We start from the raw sequence: 12,115 nt of genomic DNA on the forward strand, positions 1-12,115 counted from the left end.
GTGACTTGAGTTACAACATTAAGTAAAATCAAATAAAATAAAACAGCTTCAGTCTCAGCAGAGGATCATTAAACAACTCCACAAACAACAGCAGACACACTTATTACTGACTGATTTGACTTCCATACTATTCTCATTGAGATCCAACAGAAATTAAGGTGTTTTTTGTGTCACCGTAATGGAGTGAGGGGCTGATTTAGTTGGGTTCTTCACCCTTGAACTCATTTAAGAAGAATTTCCAACTGCTGTAATACAGAGTTTACAAAACGTTTGTACTGTAGCAATAAAGTTGGGAAGTCAATAAATAGAGAAATCGATTAGTCTGAAATTAGTTCTGATAAATGTTTTGGTTTAAATCTGAATGAAGGGCCTCATGCAATAGATTTTATGCTTAGTTGCAGGTATTAATTTAATTAATGAGAAGTGGAAAAGATACCTACGTAATTACTTAACAGTCAAGAAATAACATAAAAAACCAGTTCAGTTATGACAAATACACACTCAGACCTCATGAATCTGACCTTGTATCTCAACAATGGTAACAATTCAAATGTTTCATGCTGCAATGCATGCTGGGAGTGGCACTGTACAAATATCCCAGCATGCATTGCGGTATAAACAAATGTTGTATAATGGTCTAACGGTTTTCTTTATTTGTGTTTGATTCAGCTGTTGTTTATGTTTAGACTTTCAGTTGCCTGTTTGTGAGTTAAACTGTTAAATTTGTTAAATTTTGTTAAATTTGTTGTCACCATTATTGAGGTTCATATGCTGATTATAGATGTCTCTTTGAGTGCGATTTACACTATAGAGCAGTGTTATTGTCCAAGATATTCTTAAAAACTTCCAGAAATCATTGCCATATAAAGACATATAATGTAAAACAATAGATTAATCATTGAATAGGAGCAGTAAATTTTATTATACTAAATGAGAACAGACTCTGCCATTTAATAGCAACATGAACATCACCAGATCTTATTTAGGTTTTTGGCTGGCTTGCCACAACAAAGGAAGTTTTTAAACAAAGTTCTTAACAATTGCAGCAGCCAAGATATATAAATGTTAAAAATGACAGGGCTAAGAGCCCAACTAAAGCAAACTCTGTTCTCCATGATGGTGACGTAAAACTTTCACTTTTTCTCAAGAAGAACTTTAGTAGATGTTATACAAAAATACATGTATTAAGTAATAAGTGTAGCTGGTGATGATGTTTGTAGAGTTGTTTAATCATCCGCTGATCATTTAAAGGATTTAATCATTTGTTGTTCTTCAGGTTATTTCATTATAAAGCTGTGACTAAAGTTTTGTATGTTCTGTTCTTGTTTTTTCCCTTCAGTATTTCTTCATTTGTTCATTGTTAATCCTCAATTATCATTTAATTAGTCAGTTAATTAATGAATTTACTTCAGCTTTGCTCCATGTTTCTTGAACACTCAGTAGTGTGGACACTTCAATTAAAACTGAAGTATATGCTCTGGGGTTTAAAGGGTTAAAGGTGTGAGAGGTAAAAACACAGTGTAAAAATGTATTTTAACAGTAATATACTGTTAATTTACACAACGGAAGTAGACTGTAAAAAAACAGTATATTGCTGGCAACCACAGCTGCCAGTAGATTACTGTTAAATCAAGGAAAAAACAGTATTTTACTGTAAAACCTGAAGCTAATTTCTTCTGTCTGTCACCGTTGTGGAGGAGAGTAGAGCCAGTGTATGAGTTAAAGATGAACAATGAACTGCTAATGTTATTCTGCATGTTTCTCTATTTAAAGATAGCGGCTGTTTAGTGGCTGATGCAGTCAGAATCTCTCTGGTGATTCCAGATTTACATGTATGTGTGCTGTTGTGAAAAATAAGACATTAGAGTTAAACCGAACTTTTTTAATTAACTAAAATAAGTTATCATTATAAGTATGCTTCTAAGCATATATAGCACATTACTTCATAAACTCATTCAGCAGTTGACCAAGTTGAGGCAGTTGCTTTCAGTGAGCAAAATGAGTTCACTTGAGTATTGTGTAAATCAATGTAGTCCATGTATTTTTAAAGCAACATACTGTAAAATAACAGTACATTGCTGGCAACTGCAGCTGCCAGTATTTTACTGTTTTTTAACGGGACAATTTTTAATAGTGTACGTCGTTGAGCAATTAAGAGAAACACCTAGACAAGGTCATATGGAATCTGTTTTAGAAATTTTATTTAAGCTAAATTTTATCTGAGTTCTAAACATAGATGTGACTAATTTAATTTTAATACAATTTTACAAGAAAGCAACAAACAAAAGAAGATTGTGTTTAGTTTATGATTTAGAAGCAATTAAGGAGAATAGATTTTAAAGCTGAGGTTAATAGTGTATGCAGAAATATGGTCATACTGATAAAAAATGTAAAGTGATTGATTTTTGAATTATCAGAGAGAGTGGTGTTGATTTAGTATGTTGATAAAAGTTTACGTGCAGAAAAACAGTAGACACCTAATTGATTGGGATTAGGCAGGTGCTATATGACATTTATATGGAACTAGATTTAAAGGAAGTAAATAAAAAATTATAGGTGATTAGATAACACGCCATAATATTGGGACAAGTGATGTCTGGGATAGGTGGAGTCAGATCACTAAATAAATAAGCAATTTCAAATAACTGTAAACTGGTGAATGTATAACACATGGTAATAAGACTAATATGAATTATAGACTTTAATTATATTTAGAGATATCAGAAACTGCAAGAGAAGAATGAGGGTGAGGTTATAATTGATTATAGAGATATGGGAGAACAGGTGAATGAAAAGATATGTGCTAGTCATGATTAACAGCTATAGTGAATGGAAACAAATAGATGTTGAGTAAGAATTAGATTGGATAATGATGAACACTGAAATAATGAATATTTGAAATTGCAGCAAGTAATGGGCCTGAAGCATGAATTTAGGGATGGTGTAAGACTAATAATTACAGGGAAAGGTAGAGAAAATTAATACAAATTTAAACACAATTGGCAAAATTCTGTGCACAGACCAAACTGAATTGGATAAAAATAATGTTGAGGGGCATTAGTTTGTTATGGAACAAAACAATGGAATTAATGACTTTTGCATTGTTTACAGGACTGCAGTTTTGGGGACCTGGTGCAGCTTGGACGTGCAGTAGCTTACTTATGTAGAGATTAGAATATGACCAATTAACAACTTTACTTCAGACTTTTCTAAACAGGTTGCTGAAGGTGTGAGGCTGGCCGGAGTAACTTGAAAGTTAACATAGGGGTGTAAAAACAGTCTGGAGCTAGGCCCAGGCCGAAAGGGGGATAAAACACAAAAAGGGGATATCTGATATCTAATTGGAGTGTGTAAGCATGTATTGGTGTGGGAGCTGAACACGCTGCACCACCAATGCATGAGGCCAACTGTATATTAGATACAGCCCAACACAAAAAGGGGAACCGAAAACCACATTAAATTCTAGAATAGAAAGAGAAAATAAGACTGATTTACTAGCATATGACAATCTGACAGAAAGTGTGTGATTAAGTGTGTATGGACGTTTCCCGGAGATGGGTTGCAGCTGGAAGGGCATCCGCTGTGTAAAACATATGTTGGATAAGTTGGCGTTTCATTTTACTGACGGTGGGGACCCCAGATTAATAAAGGAACTAAGCCTTAAAGAAAATGAATGAATGAATGAATGTATGAATGAATGAATGAATGAATTGGACCAATTAGATTGGAGAAAATTGAGAAAAAATAAATTGAAACACAATTACATTTTAAAATTATTTTATTTTACACACGTTAGTTTTTAGGAATTTTTTGAATTATTTTTATTCTTTTATTTTAGACATATTTTTTTATCTTTTATGGGAAGACATTCTTAATGTTTTTTTTATTATACTTTATTTTAAGAAATTTTTATGCTTTTTATCTTTTATTTTAATACCTTTTTAATGTTCTATTATTTTAAGACATTTGTATGTTTTTTCATAATCTTTTATTTTAAGACATTCAATGCTTTTATATTTTTCATTTTCAATGCAAAAATCTTTTATTTTAAGATGCTTTTTGAATCTTTTATTTTAAGACATTTTTAAGATAATTTTATTTTAAACACATTCTTATGAGTTTAAGATTCTTTTATTTGAAGACGATTTTAAAATTCTTTTATTTGAACACATTTTTGAAGATTATTTTAGTTTGAGCCATTGTTGTTTTTAAATCTTTAATTTGAAGACATTTTAAGATTTTTATTTTAAGCCATTGTTGTTTTTGAACCTTTTGAAATCTCTAGTTTAAATATGTTTGAATTTTGGTTTTAAAATTTGGTGACAAGTCTGAGTTGTTAGTTTAATAACCTTGTTATGATTTAGTTCTGAACTTTTCATTTTAATAATTGGTTAGTTTAATCCTACTTTGAAGCTGTTGATTTTTCATCCTAAATCTCAATTGTAATTTTGGTTCAATAATGACTTAAAATGTTGAAATTCAGTCTGAACTAAGCAGGGGGATTATAATTTGTATTAGTGAATTGCTGATTTGAATTATGTTGTTAGAATTTTGAATTTCTAATTCCAATCATATTTTCACAAGTGTTGATCTTAGATTTTATTCATACTGTGGGATTTTCAATGGGGGTGCATTTCCTTTTGATCAGATTTTATTTTTTAAATGTTGGAGTTTTTAAATTTTATTTACATTTTTATTATTCTCATTCTTATTTTAATTTTGGTGGGGAAGAAGAAGAAGAAAAAATAAATTACCTTTATTGATAAAGTGTATGAGAATGGAAAATTTTTATTATGGGATAATTGGAAGTTAATAAGATTGTTGGGATTAATAAGCCTGAATATAGCAAGTATAATCCTTAGCAAAAGAAGATATCGGAGTGACTTCAAGAAGGAAGAGACTGCACCACCGAAGAGGAGAACCAAGAGTGTGAAAATTATAAACTGAATCCAGAAAAGTTAAAGAAATTGAGTTAAAAGGGTTTTTGGGCATCATTTAACATAATGAAGGAGCACTAGGATGTTAAAGATTGTTTTGAATAAGAGGTAAAACAGGGATTTAGGCAAAGGCCTGCAGTAATGACAATTGGACATTTTTGTGGGGATTTGATTATCTGATTTTGTTTTTGTCTGCTCCAGAGAGGAGCAGAAAAGGGGAATTGTTGGAGAAAAGGAATTTATTTTTATTTTTATTCTTTTTATTATTTTTTATTAGAAAAATGTTTAGACTAAAAACAGATTAATCAATCTTTCTCTTTTGTAATATAAAACGTCTTGACCAGACAAACTTCCTCTTTTTTACTGTGCTGCATACTTTTTAGAAGAACTGCTGACAAGTGGAAAAGCAGAATAAGAATAAATTGAGGGTGGGGGCCTTTGTTCCAGAACTATAGTCTAGACATGTCACATGTTGTCCTGATGCTTGTAGAAGTTGTGAAATATATTAAAGATGCACGTAATTGTTCAGTTCTGGTATGCAGAGAAAGGTTGCAGAAAGAGGAAGTAATGTCCAGGGGTTGCAAAGAGCCAAGGGACTGCAGAATGACTGATAAGTGACGTTAAACCAAAACTCCACCTGTTAAGATCAGTTGTGTATATATATACTGGAGTCAGGAAATGTAAGTCAGTTGCGAACCTCTTGAATGTAATTCTTGTATTGCATCGGGGTAACGTAACCCAGAGCTCTGTCATCGAACTATTCATTTGTATCTAATAAATTACTAATATTTTTGGCATTGAAGAAAACCCTCTCCTGACCTTTTCTCTTGAACACGCATGGAATAGAGATAGATATTCCAACAGTTTGGATGACATGGTCAGGCTTGAGACATGATCATCCAGACTCTAAAAGACCGCGTCCGGCTTGTCAGCATTTTCTGCATCCTGACATGCTGGTTTTTGTTGTGTATTATTTTTTCTTTTTCGATTTTTGTTATCGGGTAAATGTCTCTTACTGTGAATTTCTGTGGCGCTGTGGCTTAGCTTGTCAAAGCGCTTGCCTTGTAAACAGGAGATCCTGGGCTCAAATCCCAGCAGCGCCTTAGTCCAGGTGGTGCGTGTGCTTGTTTCATAGAGCTCACCCGAATGAATTATAAAATTGTATAGCTTTGAGGCGTAATGAATAGTGCGACAAATAGAGTTAAACAACCTCTTTGCTTGCCATTTTAAGACTTGCTGTCTTTTTTTAGTCTCTGTGTGCAAATACGTCTTGCCTCCTATTCAGCGTTGGCGCTGTGGCTTAGTTGGTCAAAGCGCCTGTCTTGTAAACAGGAGATCCTGGGTTCAAATCCCATCAGTGCCTAATGTACAGGTTTCGTGTTTGCTTTTTGTTAAGAGTAACGAGTGTTTACGCAGCGGGATGTTTAGCAGTCGGTTTCTTAGCAAAACTCAAATCCTTAAGAACGCTGATCGTTCAAGAGGGCTTTGGACGATGCCTTTATATAGCATAGTGTGGTAATGCCTAACCAATTGGACTTTAATATTTCAAGTCCAGACATTCCCACATGCAGCGCTACCGTTGTTAGTTTTTTTTTTTTTTTTTTTGGAATTAAACATTTAGCCTGTGTCGAGGTCGTTTGGCGCTGTGGCTTAGTTGGTCAAAGTGCCTGTCTAGTGAACAGGAGATCCTGGCTTTGAATTCCAGCAGTGCCTTGTCCGCAGTTGGCTGTTCTTTCATGGGCCAGAGAGTACTAAAAAGTGCTTTCTGTCCAACATTGCTAGAGGAAGCAGAGCACTTGGGCTCTGTGGCGCAATGGATAGCGCATTGGACTTCTAGGCTGTGAGCTGAGCCATTCAAAGGTTATGGGTTCGAGTCCCACCAGAGTTGAAAGCTTTGCTCTTTTTCTTCACTGACTTAAGGTGTGGTGCGTTTCTAACATTTTAGGCATCTGTCCATCCCGTTTTGCTTCTTTCTTTCATTGCGCAGTGCAGGCTCAGATACTAGGGGTACTCTACAATAAAGCCGATGACTTAATTGAGCTGTTTTAAATAAGGGAGATTAGAAAACGGTGTAGTGCCTAGTGGGCTTGAGGAATGACTCGTCGGCAACCTGTGGTTTTGGGGAAAAGTAACTGCCACCTATTGTTGAGATCACGCCTTTTGGATTTGTCGTACAAGAGCCTCTTTATGCATGTGCAAAGTAACTGAGTAGAAAGCACAGTAAATTTTGCTTCCCCCCCACTGTCTTAGATGAAACTGCGTTTGGAAGTATCGTATCCAGAGGTTTTTTCTTTTAGTGTTAAGACTAAGTTGGCCAGAGCACCTGTCTTGGGAACAGCAGGTGCTAGGTTCAAATCCAAACTGCACCTTTCCCTCAGATGATGGGAGAGTGGCTTTCTGATCTGAAACTCTTTCAATGGCCGATAGCATATGTTTGTCCTGATTTCCATTTTCCGAGCTGACTCTGGGTTTGGATGACATGGCCAGGCTTGAGACATGATCATCCAGACTCTAAAGGACCGCGTCCGGCTTAGCATTTTCTGCATCCTGACATGCTGGTTTTTGTTGTGTATTATTTTTTCTTCTTCGATTTTTGTTATCGGGTAAATGTTTCTTACTATGAATTTCTGTGGCGCTGTGGCTTAGCTGGTCAAAGCGCCTGTCTTGTAAACAGGAGATCTTGGGCTCAAATCCCAGCAGCGCCTTAGTCCAGGTGGTGCGTGTGCTTGTTTCATAGAGCTCACCCGAATGAATTATAAAATTGTATATCTTTGAGGCGTAATGAATAGTGCGACAAATAGAGTTAAACAACCTCTTTGCTTGCCATTTTAAGACTTGCTGTCTTTTTTTAGTCTCTGTGTCCAAATACGTCTTGCCTCCTATTCAGCGTTGGCGCTGTGGCTTAGTTGGTCAAAGCGCCTGTCTCGTAAACAGGAGATCCTGGGTTCAAATCCCAGCAGTGCCTAATGTACAGGTTTCGTGTTTGCTTTTTGTTAAGAGTAACGAGTGTTTACGCAGCGGGATGTTTAGCAGTCGGTTTCTTAACAAAACTCAAATCCTTAAGAACGCTGCTCGTTCAAGAGGGCTTTGGACGATGCCTTTATATAGCATAGTGTGGTAATGCCTAACCAATTGGACTTTAATATTTCAAGTCCAGACATTCCCACATGCAGCGCTACCGTTGTTAGTTTTTTTTTTTTTTTTGGAATTAAACATTTAGCATGTGTCGAGGTCGTTTGGCGCTGTGGCTTAGTTGGTCAAAGTGCCTGTCTAGTAAACAGGAGATCCTGGCTTTGAATTCCAGCAGTGCCTTGTCCGCAGTTGGCTGTTCTTTCATGGGCCAGAGAGTACTAAAAAGTGCTTTCTGTCCAACAGTTCTAGAGGAAGCAGAGCACTTGGGCTCTGTGGCGCAATGGATAGCGCATTGGACTTCTAGGTTGTGAGCTGAGCCATTCAAAGGTTGTGGGTTAGAGTCCCACCAGAGTTGCAAGCTTTGCTCTTTTTCTTCACTGACTTAAGGTGTGGTGCGTTTCTAACATTTTAGGCATCTGTCCATCCCGTTTTGCTTCTTTCTTTCATTGCGCAGTGCAGGCTCAGATACTAGGGGTACTCTACAATAAAGCCGATGACTTAATTGAGCTGTTTTAAATAAGGGAGATTAGAAAACGGTGTAGGGCCTAGTGGGCTTGAGGAATGACTCGTCGGCAACCTGTGGTTTTGGGGAAAAGTAACTGCCACCTATTGTTGAGATCACGCCTTTTGGATTTGTCGTACAAGAGCCTCTTTATGCATGTGCAAAGTAACTGAGTAGAAAGCACAGTAAATTTTGCTTCCCCCCCCCACTGTCTTAGATGAAACTGCGTTTGGAAGTATCGTATCCAGAGGTTTTTTCTTTTTGTGTTAAGACTAAGTTGGCCAGAGCACCTGTCTTGGGAACAGCAGGTGCTAGGTTCAAATCCAAACTGTACCTTTCCTTCAGATTATGGGAGAGTGGCTTTCTTTTTTTTTTTTTTTAACACTTTTATTGTTATAGAAAGTTGTGATACATTCTTACTGTATTAGTAACCAAATACCAATCAAAGAACTCCCGCCCCATCCCGACGTTCAAAATAAAAATTAAAAATTAAAAAAAGAAAGGAATAGAATAAAAAAATGCATTCTCATGCGAGGAAAGTAATACAAAAACAAATAAATAGAAAATAAAGATTAACTAAAATAAACTTAAAGTTAAAAATAAAAAGGGCAATTTTGTTAAAAATTAAAAATATATAAAAAATAAATACCATTAAATAATTGACATTTCAACATATACATTCCAGTGAAAGTATATTAAAGTTAGTCATTACAAACACAGTGTATTTTAACAGTCACATTGTTTGGGATTACTAAACAGTCAGTGCACTGTTATTTAAAAATGAAGGAAGAAGTCCCAAATCTTGTAGAATATGTTCATTTTTTGTTTGATTGAATAAGTCAACCTTTCCATTGCTATACAGGAAGACATTTCCTTAATCCAGAGTGACAAAGATGGAGCATGAGTACTTTTCCAGTGAATGGCAATCAGGCGCTTCGCGTGTAATAGACACAGATTTATAAACTTCTGTTCATATGACTTCAGCGATAAGGCAGGTGGGAAAAGACCAAGGATACAGATTTTAGGGCAAACAGGGATTTCTTTACCAATAGTTTTAGAGATTACACCAATTATTTCTTTCCAAAAGAATTGCAAGTGCTCACTTTGCCAAACACAATGGAACAGTGTGCCCTTGTAAGTCAAACATTTTCCACAAATGTACAGAATATTTCTATTAAATTTATTTAACATTTCTGGTGTTATATATGTTCTCATTACCCAATTATATTGGATTAATTTAAAACGGGTGTTGATTGATGTTTGCGCTTGAAGACAACTTTCTTCCCATTCATTTTCTGTAATATCTATTTGAAAGTCTTCAATCCAAGCCAGTCTTTTATGATTTGTAGATTCTTTGGAAGCATTAACAAATTTGCTATATAGTGTAGAAATTTTGTATTTGGCACTGGGATCTTTAACTGCAATTTCTTCTAAACTACTTAGGGTCGGACACTGATATGAATGATTTTTAGATCTTATAAAATTACGGATCTGAAGATACTTAAAAAAATGAGACTGAGGAATTTTATATCTTTCCTTTAAGGTTTCAAAGGACATCAATATATTATCTTCATAAAGATCTGATATCTTTTGCAAGCCTTTCTGGAACCACAGCTTAAAACCCTTGCCTGATTTCCCTGGTACGAATAATGCATTACACCAAATGGGAGAGAATTTAGAAAGTACCGGGGTTTCTCCCAGCTCAACCTGTGACTCATGCCATGATAAAATAGTGGCTCTCACAAATGGGTTAGATGTATTTTGTTTGAGTTTCTTTAAAGAATCAGAGCATAAATATGTGTCAAGACTCAAATTGCCTGTACATTTTCTTTCAATCTGTATCCATGGAATGCTAGGTGAGCCAGCAAACCAATAACATGCAGATCTTAGATGAGCTGCCTTAAAATACCAAAAAAGATTAGGGAGTCGCAGCCCGCCTCGTTCATAAGGAAGATACAGGAGTAATAAGCGAAGCTTATTATTCCAAATAATTTTAATAAATGCCTTTTTCATATTTGAGAAAAAGGAAGGAGGAGGGGTCAGGGGGATTGACTGAAACAAATATAGAAATTTAGGGAGAATATTCATTTTAATGGTATTCACCCTTCCAATAGTAGTGAGAGGAAGAGACATCCATCTGTTCAAACTTTCGTTTACCTGAGTTATCAGAGGAGTATAATTGGCTGAGATAAGATTTTTTACTTGTGGAGTAACTTTGATTCCCAAACATCCAAATCCGTCTACAGAAGTTTCATAAGGGTGTTGTATTACTGGATTTTGTCTCTCCTGTTCATTAAGAAAGAGCCATTCGACCATTCGACTCTGTCAAATGCTTTTTCTGCATCTAACGATAAAATACCTGTATCTTTAGAGCCATCCATCTCATGAACGATATTTAGTACTCGCCTGATGTTATGAAAGGCCTGTCTGTTTCGAACAAAGCCATTTTGGTCCATTCCTATTAGGGACGGTAGATGAGCTTCCAATCGAAGGGCTAAAATCTTGGCTATAATTTTGGCATCGGAGTTCATTAACGAAATTGGCCTATATGATTCACATCTGTCTAAGGGTTTATGGGGTTTAGGAATGAGTGTTATTAATGCAGCTCTTAGAGAAGGAGAAAGACAGCCCTCCAACATCGACTCTTCATACATTTCTAACAAAGGAACTGCTAATTTATCTTTAAAGGCTTTATATATATCAATTGGTATCCCGTCTAGTCCAGCTGTTTTACCACTTTTCATATTCACAATAGCATTTAAAATTTCTTTACTAGTTAGAGGTTCCTCCAGTTCTTTTTTGGCTTCAATGCTTATAGAAGGAATCAAAAGATCATCTAAAAATAAAGTTTGGTCCATGCTGCATTCTGATGATTCTGTATTGTATAGCATTTGGAAGAATTTGGAAAAAGTTTCATTAATCTCATCTGGGTCTGAAGTCAGATTACCAGCTGTTGTATAAATATTATGTATAGCTTTACTTGATTGTAATTGTTTTATCTGACAAGACAAAAGTCTACTTGCCTTTTCTCCATACTCATAAAATGTTTGTTTAAGACGGATTAAACTGGCTTCAGCTTTTGTTGCAGATATTTCATTATATTTTGCTCTTAGAATAAGCAGTTCCTGTTTAAGTATGTTGGAATTTGACAAATCAGAATATATATCTTCTTCTAATTTCCAAATTCTTTCTTCTAAATTTTGTAATTTCATTTTCCTTTTTCTATTGACAGAGCATGTGTACCTTATCATTTGGCCCCTTATATAAGCCTTAAAGGCTTCCCATCTTATAGATGCAGATGTTTCTTTCAGATTAGTTTTAAAAAATAAATCAATTTGAGTACGAATGAACTCCATAAATTTTGGATCATGAAGCCATCTTGGATGAAATCTCCATCTACAAGGCCCTTTTATAATTTTGTCACGAATAAATGAATGTTCAGAGGGATCCAAGTGCGAGTTAAACAAAATAATATTTATTGACAAAGTCAAACAAAAATCAAGTAATGAATGGTGCTAGTGCTAGGAGAGATCAGGCAGGAATC

The 12,115-nt window shown here is 35.4% G+C and overlaps 1 protein-coding gene and 5 non-coding genes across 7 annotated transcripts in view; all 6 read left to right on the top strand.

Moving 5' to 3' along the window:
- LOC137489764 (uncharacterized) overlaps window positions 1-12,115 on the top strand; it is a 173,995-nt gene that overhangs the window by 77,966 nt on the left and 83,914 nt on the right. The window lies entirely within an intron of this gene.
- On the top strand, window positions 6,227-6,300 carry trnat-ugu (transfer RNA threonine (anticodon UGU)). The gene has a single exon. It is a non-coding gene; the product is annotated as a tRNA-Thr (tRNA).
- trnar-ucu (transfer RNA arginine (anticodon UCU)) lies at window positions 6,737-6,825 on the top strand. Its single transcript is given in 2 exon segments — window positions 6,737-6,773; window positions 6,790-6,825. It is a non-coding gene; the product is annotated as a tRNA-Arg (tRNA).
- Window positions 7,569-7,642, top strand: trnat-ugu (transfer RNA threonine (anticodon UGU)). Its single transcript has one exon. It is a non-coding gene; the product is annotated as a tRNA-Thr (tRNA).
- Window positions 7,829-7,902, top strand: trnat-cgu (transfer RNA threonine (anticodon CGU)). The gene has a single exon. It is a non-coding gene; the product is annotated as a tRNA-Thr (tRNA).
- trnar-ucu (transfer RNA arginine (anticodon UCU)) lies at window positions 8,336-8,424 on the top strand. Its single transcript is given in 2 exon segments — window positions 8,336-8,372; window positions 8,389-8,424. It is a non-coding gene; the product is annotated as a tRNA-Arg (tRNA).

Source organism: Danio rerio, chromosome 4 (genome assembly GCF_049306965.1).
Source record: "Danio rerio strain Tuebingen ecotype United States chromosome 4, GRCz12tu, whole genome shotgun sequence".
Classification (NCBI taxonomy): Eukaryota; Metazoa; Chordata; class Actinopteri; order Cypriniformes; family Danionidae; genus Danio; species Danio rerio.